Raw genomic sequence first — 9561 nt, 5'->3', positions numbered from 1 at the left:
GTCTTAAATTTTAGGTGAATGGGTCTTAGTTTTCTTTTCTTGTTGCGAGAAAGTCCAGAAAAAGACCAAAACGAAGAAAAAGAGTTAATGATTAGGACTACCGAGATTGGAAGGTTCAAATCCAGGCGGAGTCATACCAAATATTCTGAAAACTGGACCCATTGCCATCATGTTTAATACTCACCATAAAGAGGTTGATGGGGGGAGGGTTCTCGAGAGCAGCTGTGTCTCCAGTTCACCCCTCCCACAGGGGATGGGTCAAATCCGGAGAACAAATTTCGCACACCTATAGGACTACCACGATTAGTCGATTAGTCACGGATATTAATATAGTCACCTACTAATTTAATAGTTGATTCGTCGATTTCTTTTTTTTTTTTTAATCTCAAAAATACGATGCATGGTTTCTACCATTATCTTTGACACACGAGTCCAGGAGTCCTAATCCGGGTCAATAGTGTTGTCACAGGAAGTTCTAGGAAGACTCGGGTACCATTCAAACAAATAAGGAAGAGAAGCTCCATGATTCATGAAAGGTTTAACAAACTATCATCCTCTATGTCTTTATTTTTAGTTGGCATATAGCTTAAATACTTAAAGTTTAAAGCTAATGATGGTTAAGGTGTGGGTTTTACATCCGGTTTACGCACGACCCCTGAGTAGTCGACTATTAAAGTAACCGTTTGTCTCAGCCCTAGGTTACAGCTGATAGGACCTTGACTTAATTTTGACTTTAGGGATGCGGTCTGTCTCTCTGTCTTTCCTCACTGGTTTTCCTGCTCCAGTCTCGCTCAGCCACGCTTGTATTTGTCGCTGACGAGTAACAACAAACTTACGCGGATGGCAGACGGCAGGTGTCTCAGTTGTAATAAAAACGTTGGTGTAAGGGTAGTAACGCCAGTGTCCTGTCCAAATACACTAAAATACACCAGATTCTAGCGGAGGGGTGCGCAGCGTTTGACTATGCAAGTCAAACATCTAGCTAGTGCCGCTATGGTGTGTATGCTAGCAGTAAACACGTGGAGCACTTTGCTAAAGTGTTGTTTATCAAAGATAACTGCTTGAAATGTTAATATAAAAAGAGAAGGAAAATGAATATATTCAATGTAAAATGTATTAAAAAGTGACATTGTGCATTTTTTACTTCCACTGTTATTGTTCTTTGAAGAGGCTATTTGATGTATTCTTCAACCACTTCAGCTGTCAAAAGTATTCAGCTTCTTTAGGAGATGGGTGCTCGAAAGTTTCAACTTCATAACTATTTAACTTTTTAAACTATTCAGTTTTTTCTCTCCATTGAAAATGGCTTACACGGAATCTTCAAAATTGCCTTTTTTTCAACTAAAAACTTTCAGCTCTAGAAAACAATAGAAGTCAGGATCAACAGAAACTTTAATCTATTCAGCAGATTTTAGGCTCTCCAACGTTTTTTTTCTTTAATTCCACATGGTTTTTGAGATTTTCAAGGTAAAACTTGTCATCATGTCATCTTTGAGTTGGTCTATGCGGCAGTTGAAGTCAGGCATGATCCAAAGAACCCACTGATTGAGGGAAAAGAACCGTGAAATTTAAAAGGGTAACAAAACAGGATAGTTGGAGTCTGAGTCCACTCTCAGCCCAGATTTGAAAAATGCAACAAAAAAAATTAACGCTAATTAACGCTAACGCTTAACATACTAAGCTAACAATCTCGAGTGAAACGATTGTTGAAAATCCATCACCAGGATAGATTTTGTTGGATTCAACTCCAATTCCACTGAACTGTTGTCTAAATTCCAAGTTCACTCGAACGTTTTGCAAGCCAGTAGATTTTTGACAACCAAAGGCAATATACCAACGAGTCATGCTAAAGCTAACAGAAAAACAAGCGACTTTTTCAGATTCAAAAATGGGCGGGGCTTTTAACTGGAGCTGCAGAGAATGATGGCGTGAAACTTCTGACATACACCAGGTAACCAATCACAAAATTCAACTGCACTAACACATGTCAACCAGTAGGGGGCAACACACAGACAGACAGCTTTAGACTATGATTTCAGGAATTAAACAAGTTTATTTAAAACAGCCAGAAAAAGTTGATTTAGTGTTTGGTTTGGTTGTATTATTTTGTGTTTAATTGAACTGTGTGAATAACGATGTTAAAATCTGAATACAGCAGATGTAGGTGATTAAATAAATAGAAAAAAAGGAATGTATTATTGATTTATTTACTTATTTATTTTTAATGTATTTGTTGCTTTATTAGTAATTTTGTACAGAAAGTAGGTAATAAGACAGCCCAGTAAAGTACATGTTCCATAATAATTTACTACCAAAGAAGGGATTTACCCGAGAAAGTTACATCTAACTTGATTACACCAGGGTCCTTGTTCATCTTATTTTATGTTATGAAATAAAAATTTAAAAATTGAGAAAATTGGATATTTCTTGGTTTTTATTCAAATTTGCATTGGCTCCCAGACACCCACAAGCTAAGCTTTGCCACACAGACTCTGTCTTCGCTGGCCCAAAGGTAAACTGAGCTTTAGACTAATGATTAATAATAAAAATGTTTACTTTACTGCTGATTTAATAATTGTGGAAATATCAAAACTCTGGTTTATCATTTTGTCGTGTTCTTACATAATTTACTGTTTTATATATATTTTTCTATTATAGACTTGTTCCTTTTCTTTAAACAAAATGTTTGATTTGCTTCTGAATGGTCTTAAAAGGTCTTAAATTTAACTTCTGTATATCTGTAGATACACAAGAACGCGTTAAGCACAATTTTCGTCAAAGTAGGTCTTTAAAGACTGCTATTTGTTGGGTTTTGGCTTTAATACTCGCCACCTTTATTATCTGCTTTTAGCAGCAGTTTGAGAGGCTGTAAAGGAACCTTTTCGCCAGGAATCGGCTCTTTAAATTGTTCCGCGGATCTGCATTCGAAGCTAAAAGATATTAATGCACCGAAGCGTGTCTCCTACATGCTTTACATCAGTCCTTTACAATCGATTTTCTCTAATTTCTTAGTCCTCAAACGTGAGGGCTTTTTTTATGTGCAGTCAGCACTTCCCATTATGTCTGAAGTTTGGCTTCAGTCACACTATTTCCATCTTTCTCTTTAATATCACAGACATTATCACACGCCTTGCCACCACAGCAGCAGAAACACTTTTTTTTGCCTCCTCTGCCCCTATGAGTTCATCTGTCAGCAGCAGGATCACTGCTTTCCTCTCCTCCGGCGTCTTATCGGCGCTCGGAGGCAACGTCTTCTCTGGGAACGGGAGATAAGATGAGTCAGAGGAATGAGATATATCGCTGACTAAATTGAGGCTTAATTTGAGGTGGAATTTCTAAACATGCCGGCTGATGACGAACAGGTAACACTTTGGGAGGCGGGAGGCTCTCCTCTGGGTAAACATTTGCCGCCGCCTGTGCAAACAATACCTAATGACTTCTGTCTGATTAGGAGGAGATTTGGAGTCTCAGGCACAAACGGGGCCACAGGTGTCCGCCGACACATTAGTTAGGCTCAAAGGTGCAAACACACATTTTTTTTTTTTTATTGTATTTGACTGAACGTCGCAATAACCCAGCTGGTGTTCTATAAAGGAGATAGTTTGAAGAGATCTAATACTTTAGCTCCCGTGTTGACATTATTGGGACTGCCGTATCTATTCTACCGTTTACGCAATGAACGTAATTCCAACAGATTCTAAAGTGGATAAATTGATATGCAACACTTTACAGCAGGAAGATTTTTACAAAAACCAATGTAAATCTGAGGCAGGAAAAAGTAAGCAACACTTTTATATTAGAATCTATTGTAATTATGATAACTGCGTAAACAATCGAAATGTTGCAATAGATTAAAGAGCGTGGTATTTAGCCATCGCTGGTGACAGCTTCGGTGTTAAAGTGTTAAAGAAGCCTGAAGCAGACTGATTTACTGACAATATTAGAACCATTACCACAGCATCAAGATATTCTGAAACATACTACTGTGGTAGGACGATTGCAATAATCAGGTTTTGTAGAATTGAACCTTTCTTAGATAATTCATCCAATATAGATTTTATTATATATGTATATATTGGGTTGAATCTGGACATCACTGGGCAGCAGAGAACACTCCAAAACAGCAGGAACTGATGTGCTTATTGCCGGGGCATTTGGCTGCACTTGCCTCGCTGATGCTGAAGTAGTTTCTGTAGTTACTTTACTGCTTGATCATTCTGTGCATTCTCCCTGTTTTTTTTTTCTTTCGGGGTGGTGGTGTCTAATGTCCATTTTTAACAATTTTAGGATATAATAATGCTGGCGCTTACAGTGGCTTACAGGGAAGAGGTCCTGATTCAAATTCTGGCTGGGACCCTCCTGTGTGGGGTTTGCATGTTCTCTCTATATGTGGTTGCGTCTTCTTGAGGAACTCCGAGTTCCTCCCACAGTCCTAAAATATGTCTCACAGGTTAAAACTTAAACACCGGAGTGCTAGGATAGACTCGCGCAAACCCCGTGACCCCCCCCAAAAAATTTACAAGTTCAGAAAGTGGATGGATGTTCAAGCTATTGAAGGCACTGGGATGGTTTGTCGGTTGTGGTGCAGCGGTAGGGCGGTCAACTCTCAATTCTCGCCCATGTGTTGAAGTATCCTTGGGCAAGACACTGAACCCCACATTGCTTCTGGTGGAAGGTTGGCGCCAGCATTTGGCAGCGGAATGTGTGTGTGTGACAGGGTGAATGGATCGTGCAAAAAGCCCTATTCAAGTATTGCCATTTACCATTTGGAGTGCCACATTCCTTCTTGCTTTCTGACAAACGTTGCCCTTGCATCTTCTGATTGGATGGACACACTCTATATGGATAACCAGCAGTAGGTACTTTAAAGATATCTGGAAACCCAACACATTCTTATTCCCAAATGATCACATATCAGTTAAGGACCCTTCGCATCAAAAATTAACGTTTTGGGTGTCCTCAACTTGTTGTTCTTTAAAGTGTTGGCTGTTCCAATTAAATCACGGCTCCCCAACCTATGGGCCACAAACTGGTACTGTGACGGGGATCGCACTGGTATACCCCGACCTTAACCCAGTACTGAGCGCAGATCTGTACCAGTTTCGGATGCGGTACCAGACGCGGACGAGGCTAGGTTTAGGGTACCGTCCGGAGATTCGGTCCCCATCCGGTACTGTGTCTGACAAAACGACCCGACCCTTGATTTAATTGGGACAAAAAATGGTGAGTTGGGGTCACCAAAAACATTAAAAAGTCCCACAGAAGGGTCTTTAAGCATGCATCAATATGAGACAACTTGGGAATGTGTCTCGGACCAATAAGAGTGAACTGGTAACAACCATGTCTGACCACCTCTATTAAATCAAACAAAATCCATATACTGAAGTTTCTTGAACCATACTTTGAGATACCTTTAGTAGTCTGGGTGTCTTTTTTTTTTCTTTTGTTTTGCTTAATTTGTCTTTAACCCTTGTGCTATTCTAGGTATGTTTACTTTAAAAGTGGGGTCATCTGGACCCCATAAGAGAGCACGAGGGTTAAATTCAATTGCAAGAGGTATATTTTGTGTTCTTTACCCCAAAAATAACAATACTTGAGATCAAAGAGTTTTGTTTTTTTCTCGCAGAGCTGTCACAGGTGTCTCCACTTTGGTTAACGGTGTTAGTATTCAGAGACTGTCACTGTGTCCTCAGAGTGTGTTTTCTCTGTAAGTTTTCTTAAGTTTTGTCCCACAACTTTGGATTTTTTTTTTTTTTTTACTTTTTATATCAAAGCATTTGATTGATCTGGCTCCTGGATCTCCTTATATGTGGGTTTCTTCCTGCTACTTTCTTTAACAGGAACTGCTTTGAAACTGAAGTGTTTGGAACTCAGTCAACAAGCAAAAGTTTTGTGCAATATGTAATTCTAGTGCTTTTCTGTGGCTGTAGCAACAAAAAGTCTTTGTGGAGAATCTGAGAAATGTTTTTGAAAATGACTTTTGTTCAAATATGTGCTTAGTTTAAGTGGTATACATTATTGAACACCTGGATTATTTGTTTAATCCTGGAATATCTCAACTGAGATTGGTGGACGTTGGTGTGTTTTAGCTTCAATTGAAGCTTTTTAGTCAAACTTTTGAGCTTTTCCTAGAATTAATGGTAAAAATCTCTTTGGAAATCCTCCATGAAAATGTTGTTTTCATCACGGATCCCGTTTCTCAACAGTCTTCATACCACGACCCAACATGGCAATCGTCACCTTTCATGTGTGGCAGTCACAGAGGGGGCAAAGAGTGTTTTGCTGTTCTAAGACATCAAAACAGATTTGCCATTAAAGAACCTGCGTGAAGCGTCCTCTTTCCATTTAAATGTTTGCTTCAATACTCAGGAATCCCTTTCATCCACACATACAGACGTGTCACTCTTGCCAAAATTCTTCCATTTGTGCTCGTCTTAAAAAAACACTAAGCCACTGTGATCAAAAGATGATGAAAATAGCATTGAGGATAAAGGTGGCAGATTGCATTGTGTACTGCATTATGCATTAAAAAAAGAAGCTGCTGTGCATCTTTTAACTTCTTTGAATCCTCCATTTGAACCGTGTGGAAGACCTTTTCAGTGCATGTTGCCTCTATCTTTGATATGTGCTAACAACGGGGGCATTTGGGATTCCTTTTGATGCGAACAATTCCAAAGCAAAAAAGAGGAGGCCTAACGAGCACGACTATAAGAAGGAGCGAAGACGAAGGAGAATTTTACATCCATTTTCTGAAAAATCCTTTTTTTGTCTTTTAAACATTAATGTTGGTAGGTCTGGTTTCTTTGCAAACATTGTTGAAAAAGACGTTTGTGATACCTGAACACACCTAATTCCATTCGATGGGCTTTCATGTTTAATATTTGAAAAAGTAATTGTGATCTAATCCAAACTAAGTTTTTGTGGGCATAACAACATTCTCAACACACTTCAAACTTTTAAATAATACACCATTTGATGACAAATTTCAAAATGTTTCTACTGAATTAGGTATTGTAGCATGTCGTTTGAACTTGAGGTGAAAGTATTCTGGGATTACCATGCATGGTAATGCCAGTATACATGTCTTAGAATCTCTACAGGTACAATGTTTTTAGCCAGAGGACTGAATCTGAATTAATTAAAGACAGTTTTGGAGCATTATGTTGTGTGAAAGCATTTTGAAATTGAGCCATAGATGTTCACATTGGACTCAAAAACTCGTTTGGTAGATATGATGGTGTTTTTGACCATTAGAACACAAGAAATGTGGGTCACTTGCAAGTGAACTCTGGTGTGATTTGCTTTGAACAACTTCTTCTCCAATTAAAGTGTAGTAATGCATGAGTAAGTACAAAAAAATAAAGTTCACAGCCGAAAATGTTTTGGTAGAGGTTCTCGTTATTCCAGGTGTTGTGCCGTGAGATTAAATCTGGATTTAAAATAGTTTTTCTTGAAATGTTGTCAACAGATTACACTGCAAATTTGGTCAATCAACAGAAGAAGAAAAATAATCCTTATTTCTATAGCACTTTTCACAGAACGGATCACAAGTGCTTTACAAAAAAGCATAAAATCAGAAGACACAGGGAAATAAAATCAATAATCAATAATAAAACAACTAAAAACACAGTAAAACATAGTAATACAAGGGCTAAGATCAACTAAAAGCTCTCCTGAATAAAAACGTCATGATCTGGGATTTAAAACACTCAACGGAGTTGATCTGACGTAACAGCAGTGGGAGGGAGTTGACAGAAGATTATTCCTCTTAAAACTAGTTATACAATCTTATTACTCTTGATTTTAGATATAAACACCAACATGTGTAAGATTATTAAACTTGATTTAAGAAAAATATGTATTGCCTGTCTTATTTAGTTTGTAAATCTTAAAATTAGGTCTGATTTTAGGACAAGAAAATGTTTAAAAATCACTTTATAAAAGCTTGAAATAAGAAATTCACACATATTCCAAAGATGCATTTGAATACTAATTTGAACAGCTTTGACAATATTTACAGGTAGTAGACAATACATTTTAATCAAGCTCCTATATAGTATTTTTTTAGTATTTTTTCTTAAATTATTGCTTAAAATAAACATTTTTGGATACTTTCAAGATTTAACCTATTTACTAAGGTCTGGGCATTATTTCTTAAATCAAGACATATTGTCAAGTAAAATTCACTATAGTCGTACTGGCAGATACAGTAAATTGACTTGTTTCAAGTCGAATTCTACAAAAAGAAATAATTTTTTTCTTGACAATGCATCAATATGGTAACGAGAGGACAAACAGAAGTTTATTTTGTTCTTTTTGGGTAAAACTATGGATGACTATTCCTTTGCTGAGTATTTCTTGACTCAAATAGACTAATTTCACGTGACGCCACACAAAATGGCAAGTGTGCAAAGTGACACCTGGTTTATTTGTCTCACGTCACAGTGAAACGGGTCTATCGTGTTGGATCAGGAGCAGATGAAAAAGTATGTGACACAGCAACGGCCATGGTCGAGTCAAAGCTCTATTTCTAAATCCTCCACTTGTAGAGAAATACATCCATGACTGCCTTCATTTTCCTACCATCCAGCCCCAAACTGTACAGCTGGATAGCTTTAAAATTGCTAGACACTTTTTTTTTTCTTTTTGCTATGCTAATGCTAGCTTGGGCTCGTGAAGAGCTATTGAGCTAGCATAGTGGAGCAGCTAACTCAAAAAATCTTTCATTTTGTGATACAAGCATGAAATTTGGCTGAAGTACTTATAAGACACCAAATTTTAAGAAAAAAGTGCTAGCCACTTTAAATTCCAAAATGGCGGCCATTTTCCAAGGTTGTTGGTGTAATGAGTTACATTGAAAAAATATGAGTACTTCATCAGGTAAAATGAGGTTTTTATTGCTAAACATTACAGGGATATTAACTGGCATTTTCTAGGCAGAAAGAGCTCATCCTCACTGCCACCCTGGCATTAGCAGTCCATTCTCAGGGCAAAAAACCATTGAAAACATCATCAAGTAAACTATTTTTATGATATTCTGCCAACTTTACTGCCATGGCGGCCATCTTGAAAAAAATGGCGGCCATATTGGATTTTTGTGTGGCTAGCACTTTTTTCCTGTAACTAGACCCAGAGACTATAACTGTACCAAATGTCATGCTTGTATCATCAACTGAACGATTCTGGCTAAAAATGACACTAAGCTGCTCCATTAGCAGGAGAAAGAAAGGAATGCTGGGAAATTGGCGCAGCTAGTAAAATGTCTTAAAAATTAAAGTTTTTAAAAATGATTTTAGCAAAAACTGCATAGTCATGATTAAACAATATATAGTTAGAGCCAATTAGCTTTAATTAGCTAATTAGCTAACAAAAAGCCTGATAGATTCTTGCTATTTGCTAAATATTCTCTTTAGATAAAACATGTGTTAGAATTTTAATAATAAACGTAGTCCAAAAAGATAGCAAGAATGTTTTTAATGTGAACAGAAAGAGAAATTTGGAGAGAATGCACCAGTTGTGACCAAAATGCATTCTTACTAAAAGTCTTTTTTTTTCTTGTAG

Source organism: Oryzias melastigma, linkage group LG2 (genome assembly GCF_002922805.2).
Source record: "Oryzias melastigma strain HK-1 linkage group LG2, ASM292280v2, whole genome shotgun sequence".
In the NCBI taxonomy this organism is placed as follows: domain Eukaryota; kingdom Metazoa; phylum Chordata; class Actinopteri; order Beloniformes; family Adrianichthyidae; genus Oryzias; species Oryzias melastigma.
Note: the sequence above shows the minus strand (reverse complement) of the source record.